The 21943-nt window shown below is 36.8% G+C and overlaps 1 protein-coding gene across 2 annotated transcripts in view; it reads left to right on the top strand.

Moving 5' to 3' along the window:
- SEMA6D (semaphorin 6D) overlaps positions 1-21943 on the top strand; it is a 260446-nt gene that overhangs the window by 126325 nt on the left and 112178 nt on the right. For both annotated transcript variants that reach the window (XM_035336037.1, XM_035336040.1), the window contains one exon: positions 3363-3442. The gene's annotated coding sequence lies outside the window, so the exon portion shown is untranslated. Of the gene's footprint in view, positions 1-3362; positions 3443-21943 lie in introns of those variants that run through there.

Below are 21943 nucleotides of genomic sequence, written 5' to 3'. Positions count from 1 at the left end.
ACTTCTGATTCATTCCTCAAACCTTCTCCCACAATTTTATATAAGATGTATCTTGATAATTTCTTCCCAGTGAAAATGAATAACTATGATTTCATCTTCATAACTCCTCCTTTCATTCATTGTTCTGTCCCAAAACAGTCATCTAGCCTGTCTCAAATTGTTCTCATCTGCTGCTCATCTACTTTATGAAGTGACCCCAGCCTTCATTTTTTTCCTTCCAGTCTGTCACTTTCTTCTTCCTCTTTTGTTTCACAATCGAATTTTGCGTTACTCTTTCACTTCTTCAGAATGTCTCACCCTTTACCATGCTTGCCCTTCTAATAAGTTCTCATCCCTGAACACAAGGACCATACTTTACAGTCACTGTCCTCTAATTCACATTCTTTGTACTTAACAGAAACTGCTCAAACAAGTCTCTAATGACTTTTTCCAGTCCACTTAGTACTGCACCTTTGGCTACCAGAACCTATCAAATGTTTCAACCTTGAACTTACTGTAATCCTCTTTCTTTTGGCTTCCAGGACTCCATCCTTTCCTTTTTGTGCCCTTTGGTGAATCTGCCTTATCAGTTCTCCAGCTGCAGTAGTTTGTAGAACAGTCAGGTTTTGACGTCCTTCCTAGTTTATCCATGAGGAGACTCACTTGCAAACACAGATTCAGGTACCACGTTTCTGAGGCTGGTTAGGAAATATGTGAACCTCTGTACTTCAAGCCTGCCTCTTCCTACCCAGATTAAAATCAAAGTCTCTCTGTGCAGATACTGGAGTGGTACCTGAAGCCAACATCACTAAAACACTGGTCTTTCCTTACTCTTTCTGCAGAAACCCTCTCAATTACTCTTTCTCACAATGTCTGTAAATAACCTACCATCTCACTTTTCACCCACATTCATTAACTGAGCATTGTCTTCAAATGAGATTTCTCTTTGCCACCTCAAATTAAGTTGGCATCTGACGTGTGGTACGTGGTCTTCTCTGGCCATCTGTGTTGTCTCTTAGATTTCTCCCAGTGTGAATTTACTTGCTCAAATATCAACAATCATAAGCTTATTGAGCTCAAATAATGCTGTTAGAAAAATCACTTTCCTAGTGTCTTTCTTTGGCTATATCACTTTCTGACCACAGCACTCAGGTGCTATGTGCCTCTACCAGCCACTTTTCCTTTTCTCTACTCCATGTCATCTACTTGTCAGTATGAAAGCAGCAGCTCCAACCTCAGTTTGTCGTGACATCAATTTCCATCTCAGCTTTCACTTTCAAGTAGTCAGCACCTTCTTGCTTTCTCCTGTGAAAACTCTTAAGATACACCTGCAAAACTGGTTCTTCAAATTTCTTCTTGAACTGTGCCTTCACCCTTCTACCTAGGGGAAAAAAAAAAAAAAGACTCATAATGACAATTATTTTCTTTTTTTCTTCTACCTATTGCATTTTGTCCTGAATTTACTGTATAATTTTACTGTATGCTTAGAGGTTGTTTTTTTAATTTCCAATGTGCATTTGGATAGGACTAATGCTGTCAAGTCCCGGTCTGTGAGTAGGACTCAGAGGTGCTATGGTAAAGTAAACAGCGCTGAAGGGAACAGTAAAGGCCAGGAGGAGTTGAAGTCATGGCTATATCCCTGCAGAATGAGCCTGGCACACTAGTCCAACAGCTAATATTTTTGGAAAAAACACAGATATGGAAACTGTGTCCATGGCCAGATGTGCAGACAGAGTGCTGCCAAAACAGAGTAGTGTACACTGTAGGATATGCTGTTTTCCCCAGTAGCATATACAGAGATACTGGTCCTTACCTTGGAAAATGTGAAGCACTGAATGAACTCTGGGATCTACAGCTAAAGTTCTGGGGTGATTTACAGTATTGCAAACTGATGCTTAAGCAGCTAAATCATTCCCTCCAGCACCCATTTGTTGTAATCTCCATCCAAAGATATTAAAAATGCAGAAACCTTGGCCAGGTTGTAGTTGATCTAATTTATAAAACATTTTATGGGTATTAAAAACTAGGGCAATGCACTAGTAGTTTTTAAATTGTGTTAAATATACTGTAAACTCCCAGAAAGAACCTTTCATTGAAGATTATTGTATGAAGACTTGAAGATTAAAGTGTCTAGATTAAAGATTAATGTGAAGTGCACTGGGAAATGGTTTGATGTATAAGGAGCTATGTAAGATATTAATCGTGCACGTTTCAAAACTGCCTGAGGGAATTAGACACCCAGTTCTCTTACATGCCTTTGAAAATCTCACTAGAAAGAATTCGTTGTTATAGAGTGAAAATGGCAATATTTTCATTGGAAGCTTGAATAAAAGAGGAAGGAAGAGATGTTGAGACATTCTGTACTCTTCTAGAGCTCAATGTTAGATCCTTACAGTGTTTTTTTTCCTGTTATGAATTTGCTTCATAGGTTTCAGAGGATTTTAGAGCTGCTCTTATTATATAGAGGCAACTTGGATTTGAGTGCTACAAATTAATAAAACTGATCTGAGCCAAGAGCATTGTTCCACCTACCTATGTGTTTCTTGTCATCAAGTCTATTTCTATTTTGCTTTCACTTCAAGATAGCTTTTGTGTTCTCATAAACGAGAATAATTTGAAAAATAACCATGTAAACATCAAGGAAACAAATTTATACATATACATATTTATATTTACAAAACAATATGCATTAATTAAAATAATTATAAATGATGCAAAAACAATCATATATTATACATGTATTTAGTAAAATACTCCTTTTCCTAGAGTTTTTCTCAGTCATGCTTTTTTCTATAGGAACTTCAATACTGTTATGGAAAAAATGTTCCACATATGGTAGAAATTACAAGTTTGCTTGTCCCCAAAGTGCTGCAGTACAAATAAGCTGTTAAATGCCAACTCTGAATGTTATTTTTTAGATGTTAAGAGAGATAATCCTGTACTAAAAGTATTAGGAGGCAAATTTGTTTGAACTTCAAAACATCTTTGATCTGGAATGAAAATGAACTGTGTATGAGTTCCAATGATTTGAGGTTGGCCAATTGTTTGTGTTTTTTGTTTGTTTGTTTTTTTCCATTAGCCATCTTTCCAGTGCAGTTTTTAAAACTGATCATGAGATACAGTTATTTTTCCTGGTAAAATCTGGTCTGTTGCCTTCACAAAAGGGCAGTTTTTATGTAGAAAGTACTGTGTGGGAATCAATATTCAGTTTTGCAGTCATCTGAAGAGTCAAGGAGCTGGTGTGTTGCATTCAGACCTATTTCAGTGGTCTTATCATTAAGCCTCCAGTAAGCATTTATAAAGCGAGGCTTCCGTGGGTACTGGGCAAGTGTGATAAAAAATAATCATCTGTCTGATGAATGTTTTCTTCTGACTTTTGGCAGGATAACCCATTTGAATTTGTGCCAATCTCTACAGGAACCTGATGCCAGCGATTTAAGGATCTTCACATTCAGTCTCAGTGGTAAGATCTAAAGATGCTATAGTAAGCCAAATTAGATTATTATTGTTTCTGTAATGTTGCACTAAAACTACATCTGGGGGGGTGGGGGAGAAGTATTTCTGTTTGACCTAAAAATAGATATAAGAACGTATGTTGATCTGTTCAAGGTTGAGCTCAGAACACAAGTTCTGAAGAATTTTCATCAGAGTAAAATCAGAAAGGTCATATTTATTGTTCTCTCAATTAATGTAACTGCTCTCAAAAGGTTTGACATTGTACATATAAAATGATGTAACCATTTACATAAGGATGGTGGACAGGTTCCAAAGAGAAAGTAAAATGCACAAAAAGGAAATTCAGAAGTTTTGAAAACTGAGCAAATAAGATGTAAAACTAGAAATTACTTTCACCTCTAATGCTGTCTTTTTTGTAATTAGTCTGATTGTTCAAACCTTGGGCCAGATTCTCAGATATTGCCCCACACTTTTTGTGCTGCTGTGGAGCCCTTGCAAAGGGATGTGGTCTGGTTGCACCTTGAAGCTCAGAATTTCTGCTCTGGAGGGAAATTCACAGCTATAGTAAAAGTGAAGAAGAGGAGGGGACAGCTGAGTCCCACTGCAGGTTTTGTTTTGGAATATATTTTCTAGGAAACTGTAGCTGGGTACTGTGTATTATTACTTTACACAAAATCACATGGTGTGTATGTTGTTTTTTTCAGGTAGGAAAGATCTAATTTTTGGATTATAATATTGTCTGTGATGTTTTTTGAATCTCACTTCTTTTTTTGATTCTCTCAAAATGATTCTCACCATTATGCTACATATGCGTTAGGTTTTTTGGCCTTGGAGAAAAAGTGGCCAGAGGGGGAAGACATCACCATGTGTTGTACTCCTCCCCTTAACATTGGCTGTTACAGAGTATGGACAGCCCTTTGACCTCACCTAGTTCAGTCACACTCATGCTGGTTTTAGTTCACTGTGAAACAGATGTCATGTAACACTACTTCCAAGTCCTGACCATTACAAGCTATTGAAATACAAATATTTTTTGAATTAGGGTGCTCCTCAAAAAAATTAAGACTCTTCTGATATGGAAACAAAATATTTATTCATCATTCCTCTAGCTATTTATTGTTGTTAACCAAGTATATCAGTAGAATCTCTGCTTCACTTTAAAGATGTATTCAACAGCAGTAGCATTCCTATCCAATCATACTCTTTTCATATAAAAATAAGCATAGCAATGTGTTATCATGAATCGTCAAGACAGATTACATTTCATTATTGCTGGGTGACTGTTATAATGTTGGAATGTGTCCCTAATAAAGGACAGTATCTCCCTCAGAGCATACTGCATTAGTAATGCTCTTTATTACAAGTAAAAGAATACAGCATTCATATCATGTTACGTGATCATACAGCCAGGGTGAAGAATAACAAATTATCAAGGCAGTTTTGTAAGGTGATCCTCATAATACTATTCTAATTTTTTCAAATTGTTATTTGATGCTATTACAGTCTGTATGCACTGTAAGTTGGAGCTGAAAGTCAATGCTGACAGACACAATTCATGGAAGCTAGAAGTGACTAGTGCTGAACTACTAGATCTTTTTCCTCTGTAAACAGGAGACGTTAATGACCTAGTAAACAAAAGCAGACGAGCCTCATTTGTTAACTCTTAGCTAGGGCAAATGAAAATCCACTACAAGTCATTAAAGTCTCAGCCCTGTGACAGAACTACTGTTCACTGCAGCAGGAGCAACTCAGGTAACAAACATTTAAGCACTAACAAGTCTAACTGTTTTTAGCTAAAGTTCATTAGGTTCTAGGAGAAAAAGTTGACCAACTGTAGGTATATAAGTACATACAGGGAGAGAGGGTGAGAAAGTTACTTGTTACTAATAAATGTGTAGCACATTCCTCAGAAGGGTTAATGACCTTCAGGGCATACAGATGACAAGCTCACTTTTCAAGTCAAAAACCAGTACAATATAATAGATTATATTGTGTATTATATATATAATACGATTAAAGGAAATGTGTGTGCATGTGCACACGTGTGTTAAAATGAGGAAAAAATAGCTCTTTCTGATTGCATTTCTTTTTTGACTATCCTTTCACACTTCATTTCAGCATTTATATGGTTTTTGTGTTCATGCTTTATTATATTTTCTTGAGGCAAGAAAGGTTTTCAATGAGAACTTGATGAATGTCCATATTAAAGTGGATCCCTTTTTTAATTAAGTTCATCCAAATTTAATTTTGCAATTTTACTTCAGTAAACTCCTATGACTCCAGATGTTGAATGTGTTTTTCCTATTGCTGCTCTCACATAATTGTACCTGTAAAAGATTTATGACTTAGAGGCATTTCTGAACATTTTTGTTTTCAGCATATGTTTCAAGGATGGCTAGTAACATGAGCAATTAGCATCCTAAAATACTGTTCTGCATCCAGGATTTCTTTTAATAGGATGTTACTTTTATTAGTTTGAATTTTAAAGTTTAAAATAAACATTGTTACAAAAGCATTTCAAATGATATAGGGATATTCTCCCGTGCAAATTGTTAAAGGTGAAAGAGAAGACTTCAGAAGGTATGGGATGCCACGTGAACAGTTAGAATTACTCACTCTGATTAAAGAAAACCCAAACAGTTAGTGTATTTTGGGGTCCTTTTCTTTCATTACAACTGCAGTGGTGAGCTGTTTGATGGTGTCAGTGTGTTACTTGAACTTCGTAAATGTGGGAAATGCGTACCTCAAGTATGTATTAGCATTGGTCTTAAAGATTTCAAAATGATTTTGTTAATTTTGTTAACATGAGGAATACATTTGCAGATTAAATAACATCACACACTTTTCATGTTATGTCATCAGTGTAAATGGCTCTTGTTTTAAGAATTGCCTGGAAATTGCTCCTTGAATATCTGGACACATCTAGTAGCATTGCATATGATGCATGTGAGGCAACATATAATGAAAGCCCAGGTTCTCATCAGAGAAACATGTACCATAAGTTAACTTCCAAATAATATTATAAGGAAAAGACTTCAAAATTAAACAAAAAGACAGATGCATTCTATTCTGTCCTTCAAAACAAAATCACTTTCCTTGAGATTTTTTGCTGCTGTAATTTGAAATATTTGTCCATTCAGTAAACAAATACAGTTTTGAACATTTGTGTAAATTCAAGGCTCGTAGGATGCAAACTGCTCTAGGCATGATTGGCAATCTGTCACCCCAGGTTTGTTTGGAGGTTTCTTCGGAACAAACAGAATTGCCAGTGATTAACATCAGTAATGGAAATATAACTTTTCTGTTTTTTTCTAAACTCGTACCAGCCTCCATAATATAACTTGGCATTTACTGAAGAATTCGAAGAGGTACTGTTATTTCCCTAGCCTGGGAAAGGGAAGGTGTAAAGGATCCTATAGGTCCCATTTGCACTAGAGATGTCAGTGTAAAGGAAGGCAGTGACTTTGTGTAGGCAGTGGAGGAAGTAATTTGAGAGAGCTCCTCAATAGGAGCAAGACCTCCTAGAGTCTCTTTTGTGCTCAGATTGCATCTTTGTAGAGAAAGATATCTTCTAGCGAAAGCATCAATTTTGTGAGAGTTTGACTGGGTTTTACTATCTTTGTGCTAGTTCATTTCTTTCCTAAAAGGACTTTTCTCCATACATCAACAGAGGATGCGCTTTTGAATCATTTTCTCTTCCCCTAAAATTCTCGGTGATGCTGGGTTAAAGTAACTGTAGTACGTAATGAAAAGCAAGTATACAGTTAGAAAATTTTAGCAAAGAGACTCAAGTAGCTCATTTAACTTCTAGCAGAAGAAACAAACATAACAATCCTCCATTGGGCAAAATGCTTCTGAGCTTTAAAGGCTTCATGTGGGAGTCTGGATGGGACCCAAAGAAGGAACTACTTCAAAATTGCAAAATGACACAGTTTATTATTGTTAAATTGTCAAGATTTGCTGTATATTTGCTGAGATGGTAACCATACAAGGTGTTTTCAAAGACACTAACTAGAGAAGGGTATGTTAAACCTCCAAAGTCTTAAGAATGCCTAATGACTGCCTGCCAATACAGCTGAATCCTGCTGGGTAATGGGGGAATGCCTACCATGTAAATATAAAGAGGGTTATTTAGGAGACCAAATGAGCTGTGAATTATTGCCTAGGTTGTCACAAAAAAAAAAAAAAAAAAAAAAAAAAAAAAAGGAAAATGAGTTGTGAATAGGAAAGAACGTGTACTGAATTCTGAATAGCTTTGTTATACTTTTTTTGAGTTAATGTGGAAACTTACACTCTGCAAGAAGAGATCTGTTTTTTCAGATTGCAGTTGCACTAGCCATCTAGATTACTGTGGGGAAAAAAAAAATAGAGAAACAAAACTGTGTTGTTTTTATGTGTGATAAATGCAAGAATCAGAAGAAAATAATTGTCTCTATGGATCTATGTTCCACTGAAATCAGTGGGAACCTTTCCAGTGGTTTGAAGGGGACTTGGACTGGATCTCTGGGGAGTGAAAGAGTTAAGAACTGGATTGACAGGAGAGGTGGTGGGGAATACCTTCCAAGCCCAGCTGAATTGTGCATCATTTGCACAGAGCAGTTGAAATGATAAACTTGTAAGTACTTAAAAATGACTTGTTACTTAATATGCTGAGGCTCATATCTTGAATCCCAAAGGAGTAGTCTGATAATCTATACTGTGTACTTCTGTAAGATTATGAATACACAAATGGATCTTTAAAAATGGGAAAAGTTTCACCTAATTCACCTAAATCAGGAAGTTCATCTTTCTGTTCCTTTCAGGCAGTCATCACAGACTGGGAGGGGGAAATAACGGATATTTGAGTGGGGATATCTTGTGTTAGAACTTTCTCAAAACTCAATAAATTTAGATCCAATTGCCCAGCATAGTAGGATCTAAATGGCACGTTATTTCTACTATATTAGACTCATACAGTCTCTGTATTTTCTCTTATACTATATAATTATAAGAGGTTCAGACTCTCATCTTCTTATCTCTTTAAACAGTGTACAAGTTTACAAGTGAGGTGGCAGGAAGGGTATGGGAAATGAAAGTAACTTAGATCAAATGTGTTAATTTTTTTTAAGTTTACCATACATCTAGTTCCTATAAGCAGTTGTAGCTGGAAATACCGTCTTTTTAAAATAGTAAATGGCTTTTCAAATTAAAGCTTTTCTATACATCCTATTTTCAGCAGAATAAATAATAGATTATAATAGAATTAGAATAGAATAAATAATATATTTCTTTTATATAAACAAAAGGGGAGCCTATTTTGCTACAGCCACAAGTAGTATTTTTCAAGGTGTTGGCTTTTTTATCAAAAAAAAAAAAAAATCACTGAAAATGAATAGCTGAAATAGAAGAAGGTGTTTTTTCATCCACATTTGGAGGAGGAGTAGAATTCTTCTCATCTTCTCTCAGTAATTGTTGGTAAGGACTTTTGCTGCTGAGCTGAGTGATTCTAAATTAAATGATTTGTTTTCAATATGAATAATATTTTCTTACCAGTCAGCTTACATGTAATCAACTTAAATGGCAGTTTTAGAAAGAGATGAACCATGTCAATGTAATTCCCAAGATGAGGAATGAATACCTGATGAACTTCATTCTTCTAAGATAAAAATAATACAGTACCTTAGCTTTCCAGTTGTTGTTCTTTTTCTGTTTTTTCTGTTTGTTTGTTTTTTGGTGTTCTGTTTAGTAGTAGTTATGGGGTGGGTCCTTGTTATATAGAGAATATTCTCCAAATGGTATACACATGCTTTTCTTGTACCGTAACTCCATTAATAATGAAATATCCTCAAATATGCTAAAGATTTTACAAACCGACCTGTTTCAGAACACTGAAAATAAATTAAATGGTTCAAATTAGGCTAGCCAAACAGGGAGGATGGATTTTGAACAAAAATTATTGTAGTCCAATTTGAAGGGTGGATACATGCTTTGAAACATTGCCTTAATTTTGTTAGGCTTTGCCTGATGAAGGTGAATGTGAAACAGCACTCCGAAAGTAAACCCAGTCTTCAGAGAGGAAGGAGATGTTTTCGGTAGTAAGGCAATGTGAGGTAGTACGGACAATTTACTGTTAAGCTAGGCTGAATTTTCTTCTAATAGGCTGTAAGGCATCAATCGGTACAGAGTCAATGAGAGCGATCTTGGAGGGGGCTGCAGGCAGCTGATTGTGTGCCTTCTGTGCAATGTGGGTTGCCCCTTAACTATATTGTTAAGAAACATATCAAAAATGCTGTTTGAGAGAAAGTATAATACAAAGGCAGATCAGTAAGAAATCTTGCAACACACTATAATGCAGTCTGAACATACAGCATGTGCTAGAAGGACCTCTTAAAAAATTATTCCCCATTTTTAACAAGGTCTGATTTCATGGCCCACTGGATCTCCATGACATAGGGTGATGGGATGTTATTGTGTCCCATAAAAATGGAATAATTCTTCATTCATGAGAATTAATAATACATAGTACAATAAACTAATTTCTTTTTTTAACTAAATATTCATAGTCAAAGTGCAAACAATAAATAGTCAAACCTACTCTAGTGGTCTTCCAGTTGTATCTGTTACATGCTAGTGCAGAATTACTAATGAGAACATACGTATAAATAAATCTTCTATCCTCATTATAACTCCACTGTGTTCCTACAGTGAAGTCATCCAGCCAGAGCTGCTTATGAGTTGAAAGCCTCAATAGCCTCTTTTATTTATAATAAATATTGCATACTAATGTTAACAATGTCATTGTGTGATGCCTCAATAGAGGATTATGACTTCATGTAATCAGTTAGCTTGATATCTCTTCTCTCTACTAATGGAGTCAATTTTCCTTACAAAGGAGATGGGAATCACTTATTCACAAACCTTCTAGCAAATATTCAATCTATATACTGCATTAACCCAATACTAAAGTGGCACAATGAAGCTCAAGGCCAGGATATATAGAGTTAAAGTTTAGTGCTTAATCATAATTTAACCCTATTGTGTGCACTGAAATGTACTTTAATGTTAGAAATCATTATTTCCCCCAAAATAGTATTTCAAGTGTGAATTACTACATTTTCAGGTGTAATACCTGATATTATTATATGGAATATTCCTGAAATGTGCAGGACTATAAATAACATAATCATAAAAATGATTTTGCGGCACATAGCTAGTGTAAAGAGAGGATAAAATGTATTTATATTAATGAGCAAAGAGAAAAGCAATCTTCTGTCATCTACCAGAGACGAGCAGCACGTTGGGGAATAGGGGCCCATCTCAAACAGCACTTATGCACATGCTTAACCTCAATTATTGCATCAACAGAGCTTCAGTACAATCTTAAACTTAAACACCAAGGGGGAAAAAGGAATACATTGGCATAAAATACTCATATTTATATAATAACGCAAAACATTAAGTAAACTATACCACACTCATTTGCGATGTATGAATGTAGATATCTTGTAATATTAACATAATACAATTGGATGCTTAGCTCCTGAATACCTTCAAAATAATTTATCTCATTGCTCATGAGAGAAGTTCAGGCTAAGATGAAAAGCATAAATCCACCTAACAAATAATTCACATAACTGTCTGAAGACATGTTCAGAATACAGGATTTTATGCTAACTAAAGAGCAGAATATTCCAGCTCTTGTGAAAATACCAGTTCTTCATTAGTCTGTGTTAGCAACTTAACATGGAGAATCAAATAAAACAAGAGTTATCCTAAAACAAAACTCAGAAACCAGCTGCTCTTTAGTGGAATAGGTTGGCTCTGGTAGGAGACACTTTCAGAACTAATGCAATCGTCCTGTTTGTTTCCATCTGTACTAAAACCATCAGTCGTGTTGTATAGGCCAGCACAGGCATTGAAAATGTGTGGATGCTTCTTATGGAGAAAAGAATGTGTGATACTTGAGAAATATTTATTTTACACATAACCTAAATCCATGACTGTATTTTCATCAGAGTATTTCTTCTAACCACAGTGTAATCCTGTATGATGTGTGTGGAGATCTGCAACATGCTAGTACTTTTATCTACACAACAAACATGTAAGAGCTCTTGAATAAGTTAATTTAGTAAATTTAGGAACTGATAGTTAGATTGTCTTGTTTCTGCTAGTATAAATCTGGAGACATTCCACCCATTTTATCAGTCAGCTTCACAATTATATCAATCTAGCTAAACTGGATTTTATGTGTTTGTCCTCTAATCTATGTTTTTTTAAGGTTTCATTTTCTAGGTTTAACTACATGTAAATAGGATGCAATTCACATGCAACTTCTAGTGTTTGGAGTTTCCTCTTATTTTTTTTCCTTTTATTTTCATTAAAGTTATTCCTAATTAAAACGTGCTCTAAACTACAAAATGATGTAGAGTGTGTCGGGATGAACAGAATGGAGGACATGTACATGACACAAAAGAGGTGATTCATTCCTATGTGCACAGAGGAAATTGGTTAGGAATCACACGTGGTATTTTTGCCTATAGTCACTGGGTTGATGAGCTTAGGTTTGAAATGTGTGTGAAGTGAGGAGAACAATGAACAGATGTAGCTTCAGCTTGTTGACAAGGTGGGTGCCAGCAGGAATCACTTCAGGGGCAGTGTGTAATGCTCTTGGTGCTCAGGCAGTGTAGATGTATTTACCTGTGGGACTTGTCACCTCTGTGGTGATAGAACCTGAGATATTGTTCAAGTAAGTAAAAAATGACAGACTTGGGGGTCTGCGCAAGGCTTGCTGTACAATTCAGGGAGTCTTTAAAAAACTCGTTGCACGTAAATAAAGGCAAAATTTCCATTACCTCTGACTTAATTTTCTTTTATGTTACTTCAGTAGGGACTGTTCACCTGCTTCCGATCAAGTATATTGTAAATGTCTGCACAATCAGAGCAGCTGATGACAGCTCTTTGGGATGCTACCCTGTGCTAAGTGCAGGAGGGCTCAGGCAGAACAGTGTCTTGAAGTTCTAGCATGATGTAAATAAGAGAAATATGAGGCTCTAAAAGTTAGCCAGTTTTAGAATAATCTTAACTGTATTCATAAAACAGACAAAGCACTATTGTGATCTCATTTTTCGTAACGTAATAACTTCTAAAGGGATTTTCCTTTGAACTTCACAAATATCTGCTGAAATCGCGCAATAGCCCAACATAAAACTACAGGTTTTGAGAATTAAAAATGAAAGAAAACAAGGATTTTTGCTGACACTATATTCCAGTTTATGGGATGCATTTCTAACTGGATTTCCACCTGTGGTAACAAACAAGGGCCTCAGCCTCCCCATTTGTGAGGGGATTCCCCATTTGTGAGGGTTCAGTGATCATATTTGTGGACATGAAAGCAAAGCCTGGGCGTAAGGGCCCGGAGCTCTCGCCCACTGGCTCTTGCCTCTGTTGGAGGTCCGCACAGGATTGCCCCCCGGCCTGTGCTGTGGGGCTGCAGCGCATGCAGGAGCCATTCAGCCTGGCAGCAGCGTCAGTGCTGGGCTCAGATTACAGCCTGCCTGCACAGCCTCTCTGCACTGAAAGCCATGCATTAAGAGAGTTCTCATAAACAGATAATTAACTTCATGCTTAATTATATGTCCAAAAATTGTCTGAAAATTGATGTTCTAAAAATTAAAAATTAAAAACTAATTCAAATTTCTTAGCTGCTTTCACCACAGTCATTGGAAAATCCTCCAAAAAATCCTCTCTCAGATAAATAAGCCTCCACTTTCATAAATAAAGGAGCCATATATAGATTCAAGTTCAAGATGCAGGAGAAATATGACAAATCTAATTTTTTCAGATCAGTTTGGTATGTGTTATGAGAATAACGTCAATGGAATGGTTACTTTTAGTTTTTGTGTTTTTTTTTTATCTTTAAAAATGTAAAGGAGAAAGAAGAAAGTTCACTTTGATAAAACAGAAAGGCAGTGCTTTAAATAACTAGAGCAGTGATAAGGCAGAGAGATTCTAAATAAATATAAGATGTGAACTTTTTTTTTTTTTTTAACTGCAAATGAAACTTATATATTCACCAGGGCAGCTTTAAATTTGGTGAAGCAGAAGAGCAATATACTTTATGGTTTAGAGCAAGGAAGCATAGAGTCTTGCTGTAATAGAGTATTTACTATGTCCCAGCAATAGGACAAATAACAATATCTAAATGCTTTCACCTTGACCAAAGGACTTCTTATAAGCTAGCACTAATTTTGATTTTGCCACAATAAAAGAACATCAGAATTTGGACTTTGATAAAACTGTTCTGTTGGCTGGGAAGTTTGCCTTTCAACTGCATTTGATGTGATATTCAGTTCATTTTGCCAAAATATTTTATGCCAAGTATTGCTATTAAATCTTTTATGTTGCAGAGATTTTTGTCAACAGACACACAAGAATTGAGTTTTAAGTGGAGTTAATCATTGAACTTGGATAAGAGAAACACTGGGGGAGTACTTCACTTATACAAACAAACCACCATGCAAGCTTCAGCCACTTCTATAATTATTACCCTCTTTTCAGAATAGTGTAGGTGAAACATAAAATCTGGCTCCCCCTCTGATCTCTATTCATGTTTAAGACTTGTAGAACCTATTAGAAGAAAGGGATAATTAAAATAGAGAAAGCCATGTATTTGCTGCAGCTGCTTGTGTATCAAATCTTTTGAAGTCTGCTTTAAGCAATTATATCTGAGTACTTCTTTTGGAAGCCTAAGAAATAACATAGAGCTTTCTAGGATATCACTGTTTTCTGAATCTTTCAATTCAGTGTAAATATTTATATCAGTAGAACAATGGATTAAATGCTAATCCATTTTTCCTTCAAAAACAAAACTTAAAGGGAAAGACAATCCCCAAAAAATAAAGTAGTGCCCTGTCTCTTTTCCCTATATCCTCCAGTGTGTCCAAAAGTCAAACTTTAAAATCAAATCTTTAATTGGTGTTTGTGGTTTCATTTTACTATTTGATTTACATTGTAAATTTAAGTGTTTTATAAATGCAAAGGTAAACATAGATTGCGAAGGTGGGGTTCAGTGTTTTTGTTAATACTGTGTACTCAGGTGTATGTGATCACTGAGCATAGATTAGCCCTATAGTAGGAGCTGCTAATAATTGTAGTCATTCGGCAAGCAATCCCTTTCCACACCAGAGAGGAGAAGTAAGGGCATACGTGGGTAATACTGAGTAATGTTTAGCAAATATTACTGTGGTGTTACTGAAACTTGAGCTCATAATTCTTAAAGGAGGATCTATTTGTCCTCCATTACCAAAAGCAGTGAGGTGCAGTAGTGGAGTGATTGGGATGTGGGAAAGAGGATATGTGGCACAATCCAAGATAAGAAATAGATCATAGCCTGACACCAGGGCAGCTCTTGCTGCATGATGAAGCTGTAGTTCCTAATGAGCTTGTTTGCCTGCACTATAGAGGATAAGGGATCTATGCAATTTTGGACTCCTTTCCCTATTTCAAAGAGCCCAGATCCAACTGGGAGGCACTGTGCCATAAACAGATGACTGCCATTTTCTAGTGCAGACTCTTCAATTAAAATTGTTTGCCCTTGTGTTTCTTATTCTCCATAGAAATCACTGCCATAATTCTCACAGTCAGATGCCACTGGACACAAAGCGACATCCACACTAAGGAATATGTTTAGAAAAGGAGCAGACAGCATGGCAACCGCTGCTAAAGTAGCATAATTCCTGGTAGGTTTTACACTCTATCCCAAACAGCGACAAAAACTTAAAACATAGAGCCATGTCAATGTGCTCGGGCCCTGCAGTTAACCCGGGTCAGCTGCAGATCATTCCCAGTTTGGGTTTTGAATGTAGCAGTATGGAGCACCTATGCTTTTCCCAACGCCGACCTCTGTGGAGGGCTGAAATTCATGGTGAAATCCTGGGCATTGTTTCAGAGCTGGTGGCACAGTAGTACCATGATGGATGCTGATGCTCACAGCCTTTCTTTTAGCTTTCTTTTAGTATGGTAATGGCTCCCTGATAAAGCTGACGTGCTGGAGATGGCTTGGCAGTGCACCACCACACATCCTGGTATAAATGTCACAAGCAATCATTCTTCCCAGATGCTGAGTTTTATGGAAACAGCACCCAGAAGTAATAGTTTCCTCTCTATTCCTTTTTGGCTGCTGCTGTTCCTGGTCCAGTATAAGCCAACAGCTAAAATGGCCAGATCCTGCACCAGTAAGCTCACCACCCAGCCACAGGCAAAAGTCAGATCCCAATAAGACAGTGGTTAAGAACTCCCTGTGCCACTTGTGCGGTACCCTAGATGACAGCAGAGACACAAGAGTGACTCTCTTGAAACATGGCTCTGTTTCTTGTTATTTTGAGGTAGGTCATGTGATTACCTTAAACTTTAGGAGTGTGTATAAAAGGGTATAAGTATATTAGCTTTCTGAGCTGTTTTAAACGTTTTAAATGTTGTACTAATCAGGAGGTATTTCTGTTCAAAAAAAAAAAAATAATCTTCTGGCAGAGACATGTCTATCACAATTGCTTAAAAATAGATCCGTGAACTGAAGCTTCCAAATCAAGTGTTTTATTCAATATAAAACATTTTAGCACCCATTTTTCCTGAGGCAACTTTGATATTTAGGTTCTCTTAACTTTGGTTTCAGTTATGAGGGCAGTGTGTGGTGTGGGAAGGTGGTTCTTCTGACTGCAAGTCAGGAGTTCCCGGAGATACAGATGAAGCAGCAGGATGAAGGGAAAGAACCTGACTCATCTGCCTGCCCACCTGCAGGAGCTGTGGCTTCTGCCAGCCCTGGGGCTTTAGTTTAAAGAATCTTTCTTTTGTGGGGAGCTACCTTGGACTCCCACACCCTACATTTCTTTGAGCACGCATCAGTTTGTGTGGTCTGTGTTAAATAGCAGAATCAATGTCTTTTTTAAAATAAAGCAGTTTACTACTCAGTCCCACAAATAATCTGTCTTGGGTACAGTAAAAGAGAAAAGAGAAAAGGTGGAAAAGAGAAAGAAGATCCAGAAAAATACCTGGTTATTTTTTAGCTGGGAACATTTTCCTCCTGGTATACCTTGTGCTCTTCAAAGATTTACATTAACTTAACTGGGGAGAATGTTGAGTTACAAGACAATAGCATGTGGCCAAGACTCCTTTAGCTGTTGCTGCCATGGAAGGAGATTCTTGTGAAAACAAATCCATGGATCAAAGTTTGGAAAAGCCCAAATGAGCCAGGAATATCTGGGTCTTGCTCCCTTCTGAGTCCACAAAAAATCATGGCTTGAGTCCATCCCCAAGACCTGCAACTAGTGTTTCCATTTTTGCCTGTATCCTACCATTCAGCCTCTTTTCCTAACTAGATGTCCAGCAGATGCAGCAACGTTATCCTGGCACAGATAGGTAAGGAATATTTTTGTGTACAGAAGTGGAAGCAGGTGTTCAGTAATGGCTCTGAGCTCTCTTGAAAAAAGAGTGAGAGAAACTGCAATGTGTCCCTTGCCAGTAAAGTCCCTCTGAGGCTTTAACTTTGTGCACATCAAAAGGTTTTATCCTCCAAAAATTACTCCTCGGTTAAAAAGAGGAAAGATGCCCTTTGCTACTTTTGCCTGGAGCCCAATATCTTCCCACGTTCAATAGCAGCTGTGGCAATGCTCTGCTTAATACAGAGAACATCTGGGCTGCCTGCAATTCTGGGAGAGAAGTGTCAGAAGTGTCATAGACATCCTTGAGCAAAGAAGGATCTTCACTTTTATTACACAGAAGTGTCAAAAACAGCATTATTGAACACCAGGTTCCAATTTGGCACACAGAATATAACTCTGAATAGATGTGACAAAACCCCTTCTAGGAAATTGCTACTTAACGTTATTTTTTCATAGTTTGAAATTATCATTTAAAGAAAAAGAAGAAATGGAGAGCAGATAGGTAACCCTGACAATGAAAGATGCTATCATTTGGTTTTTGGTGCTTACTTCACAACTTCATTGCTGTCCACCGAGCAACTGAGATTGATTAAATCATTGTCATCATCGGTGAAATGCACTGCATTGATCCAGCCTGACTCACAAAGCCAACCTATGTGATGCAGCTAATTTGGCATAATTGAAAGTTCCAGCTCCAGAAGGTCACTGAGCTGGATTCAGGACACAAGTTATCATTTTATCCTTGGAATAGGGTCACCTCTCCTGATCAAGGATGATGGTTTTGTGTCACACTCTTAATTGCTTTTTCATGGTTCATGTAGGGTAAACCGAGGCTTTTATATTTTGATTGAATTTTTATGGTGGACAGAAAATAATTATCACCTCTTTATGCATTTTTTTCACTCTGTCTAACCCAAAACATGGGACTGAGCTGTCATTTCTTACTGAAGAATAGTTCTAATAAGAAAACATTCAGATCAGGACAACAAATGTCTTCAGATAAGGATGTCAGTATGATATATATTATTAGGTACTTTAGAAGGAAAATGTGTCACTAGTTAAAGGTTTTCTAGAACAGTGCTGAAGAGAGGTTCCTATCTTCTCTTTTCTCTTACTGTCTCTGTCTGTTTGCCATTCTCTTCATCCACTTTCTGCTGTTCTCTCCTGGAGTTTGAATGCTGCAGTCATGATCTCAAGCTGAACCAAATTTGAGACCATGGAATTAAGTAAACTCAAAGATCACACAAAGTCAGCAGACAGAAGAGTTGCAAAAATACATGCAGACAGGCATCAAGGCTGGGTTGTCAAGTTGTTAGTAATGCCAAATGTTTCAGCTGAAATGCCTCTGAACAGGGTCCAACTTCCTGATGAAAGGTTGTGCCTTTGGGAAAATGGCCATCAGGCCATTCGCTTCATGCTTTGGGATGCAGACCAAAATCCAATGCCACTTTCAAATGTGCAGTTTCTGTAAGCAGTGCAGCATGTGTGCATATTTAAAAACTGTTTATTAGAAAGAAAAGCAGTCAAACACTGAAGTTTTTGGAAAAAAACTGCTTCTTTATAATTAACAAAATCAAGTGAGCAAAGCTAGGAGTTTAGGTGGGTCTTAGAAGCTGTGTAATTGCTTTGTTGGCCCTTTGCTCACAGTGGAATTAGCAGCATATCTTTATTTCCTTCCCTGCATTTACTGTTTAAGAAAAAAAAAAAAAAAAAAAAAAAATCCAAATAGCTTCTGTTGCTTCCCATTCCAAGTACAGGTCAAAATGCCAGCTTTCTAATTATGAACGTCATGTATGCTTCATCATAGAAAAAGTACTTGACAAAATCTTATGAATAGGTTTGGTTTGGGGTTGTTTTTTATTTATTTATTATTTATTTATTTTATTGGCTGTTTGGTTGATTCTTTTTTTTTTTTTTTTTTTGGAAGCAAGCCTTCTATCAGTTATTTAATTAAAAAAAAAAAAAAAAGGCACCAAAATGCTAATGTACTGGTAAAAAAGACAAAGGACATTTGTGGTATTCTTGTGGGACACTGGCTTGACACTCTCATTTTGTAATAGATTAACACGCCTTAATTTTGGATTCATTCAAAAGTGATTTGGATTTTCACAAAGAAAACAACATACAATTGTCATGAGTTTGATGATACAACATTTTTTATGCTGAAGAGCAAAACAGTAAGTTAAGACAGTTGGCTTAATAAAAGAGTACGGGACATATAAAAAAGCAAATAAATCTTCATAGGAAGTTTTTAAAACCTTGTGTTTGGACATATGTATAGAAATAAGAGGTAGATCCATATCAAGTTTGTAACTTTTTTTTAAAGTAAAGGTCTAATCTAGGCCAAAGGAAAATGGCAAGTCAGAATGCAATAGTTCTGATTGTTTTATGCTTTGTAAGTCTTTCAAAAGTTTCATCCTAGCAGCTTTTGAAACAAAACTTGCAATCGACAAATCTCACTGGGCTCCTATTTATAGTATCATAATTTTCAAAGAAAGCAAATCAGACAACAGCTTTTAACATGAATAATATTGCTCCCAGCATTCTGCCTGCAGCCCACACATTGTGTTTTTTGGCATGATAGTGGCAATTAAAAAAAATAAACAGCTCTTTTTAATATTTTTTATACATAAGCTATTACAGTCAACGCTGACACAGCTGGCAGAGAAACTCAGTTAAAGGTAAACATTCTGCTCAAAATGCAAGACAACATATTGTTGTGTTTGGTTGTTAAAACGTAACCTTCCTGAAAGTATATTTTAAAAATAAGTTTATTTTGCTTATATCTTTACAGTATTTCATATACATTGATATCTGATTTTAAAAAAAATAGCTTTTTAAAGAAATGACACATATAGCATTGGATGTTTCAGTCAACAGCTTATTGAATTTTTAAAACATTCTTACCAAAAATCAGGAAAGAAAATGAAGTATGATGTTTTATCCTTCAGCAGAATGTAATAGTCTTAGCTAGTAAAATCAATATCTGTTAATAAAATTCTGTCAAAAGCAGGAAGTTTGATAATAAATGTCTTCAACTATTTTAAAGGAAGAAAGTTTCCTTTAAGAACAACAGAATTAAGATTAGTTTGAGTCTTGCTTCGGCAACAACAAAAGATTGCCTGATTCCTTGATGTAATTATTATGAGCATGTATGAAATGAGATTGTGGAATTATGGTCTGTACTTCATTAAAGAAAAGAATGCAAAGTGTTTCCTTTAGGTAAGACCAATAGGTAAAATTTATCTGTTGTGTATGTCCTCAAATTATGTTTATTTTACATCACGTTTTGTGTGATAGCTTATGATGCAGATGCTGCACTTCTGGTGGTTTATTTCTTGTTGGAGGCAAACGCCGGGGGAGCCACGGGTGTGTGCAGGCGCTGGTGCTCTCTGCAGGGCTCTGGAGCATCCTTAGCCAGGAGATGCCACCCCCATCCCTGCCCCAAAGCATGCTGGTGTTTGCAGGGCAGCCCTGAGGGGACTGCGTGTAAGCAAACATGCAGAAAACACCAAGGTTAGCCATGGCAGAAACTCATGGATATATTGTAGCTATGTGCATACCATATTGCATGACACCTCTGCAGTTCTTCAAAATCCTGATGTTTGCTGGCCTGATGTCTAAAAATGAAATACAAGATGTGCTTTTTTCTGCTAGCTGCGCCGTGAAATAGCCTTCTGTCCCTAGCCACCTGAGTGTCCACTGTAAGCAGTGTCCCTGCCAGCTTGCCTGCTGCACTTTGATTATATTGGAAAGGAATTCTTGTAAAGGGACTACTCCTCCTTCTACTGATTCCCAGTATGTCCCAGGTATTGGGGTCTTCCAGTTCCTGGCTGTTTTTCTTTCTCTCAGAATGAGTGATAAAAAGGGCAGGTGTGCTGCAATACATATCTGCCCTTTTATAATCTAGTAAATAGGTCTCTGGGTACAGAGTTGATATATATGGATTTGATTTATAAAAGTGAGTGAATGGTTATTTTTAATGTGTATAACATGAAAAGAAGTGAAGCATTTAAAGTTTAGAACAACCTTCAGCAGAGAAAATTATCTCATGAATCCTATTGTTGATCTTAGAATGTGTTTCAAATGTTAGGTGTGGACACCATACCACCCTCGGGGCAGTTCATGGCAGCTAAATGAGGATTAACTCTGATGAAGTCAGTGGAGTTCTATCAGTGTGAATTTAGGAGATATTGTTGTATTTGTGTCTCATCACAAAGTTTAAAATTAATTGTGCAGCCAAAGAAGTGCAGTAGGAATGTCTGAGACCTGATTCTCCAGTCATTCTGGTGTATTACACCCATGTGGTTGTACATCAGTAAAGCTGTGAACCACTACAGTTGTGTCCCAGGACAATAGGGAATGAAATTTGTCCTGAGTAGAACAAATACCACTCCCATGCAAAAGATTTTGATTATGTAGGGTTGTTTTTTTTTTTTTCAGTGGGAATAGCACAATTAAAAGAGGAAGAGAACTTTTGGAGGAACTAATCCTGGATTTTGGGGGCTAGCTAGACCTTTAACAACTTGTGTTCTGTCTGTTCGTGGAGTTAAGAATACCTGATATCGTATCATAAAGTTAGCAAAAGGCTAGAATATGATGTCCTGGTGTGTAGATCCCCTGCTACTCCTCCCCAAGACTTCCAGGTAAGCCTGCTGGATGGAGCTCCTTGGTGGGGCTGCTAGCACGTACTGCCCATTGTGGACAGCAGGCTCTGCATTTCCAGTCTATCTCAAAGTCAATAGGAAAGAAATTACTGTGCTATGAAAAAAATTAAGTCCTTTGTGATATAGAGCGCCATCATTGCTATTATGGACCCTGTATTGGGCCCATGTAAAATGTTCCAATATCCTAGATAATTTTGTGTCTGTTCAAAACAAAAGGGGTGGAGGGGGGAAAAAAAGAGGGAAAATGCAAGAGATCAATGTTTGCTTAATAGAAAAAGACAGAGTCTGTACGGAGAAAATTATAATTCCAGGTTTTTTAAAACCATTACAAAGAATAGAGAATAAAAACAGAGAGGTGGAAAAAGCAATAAAATCTATAAACATTAATTCATAGCATGCTTTTTTTGAAGTATATGACATTTTTTT

The sequence above is a fragment of the Oxyura jamaicensis genome, chromosome 10 (genome assembly GCF_011077185.1).
Source record: "Oxyura jamaicensis isolate SHBP4307 breed ruddy duck chromosome 10, BPBGC_Ojam_1.0, whole genome shotgun sequence".
Taxonomy (NCBI): Eukaryota; Metazoa; Chordata; class Aves; order Anseriformes; family Anatidae; genus Oxyura; species Oxyura jamaicensis.
Note: the sequence above shows the minus strand (reverse complement) of the source record. Positions and strands in the feature narration are given on the sequence as shown.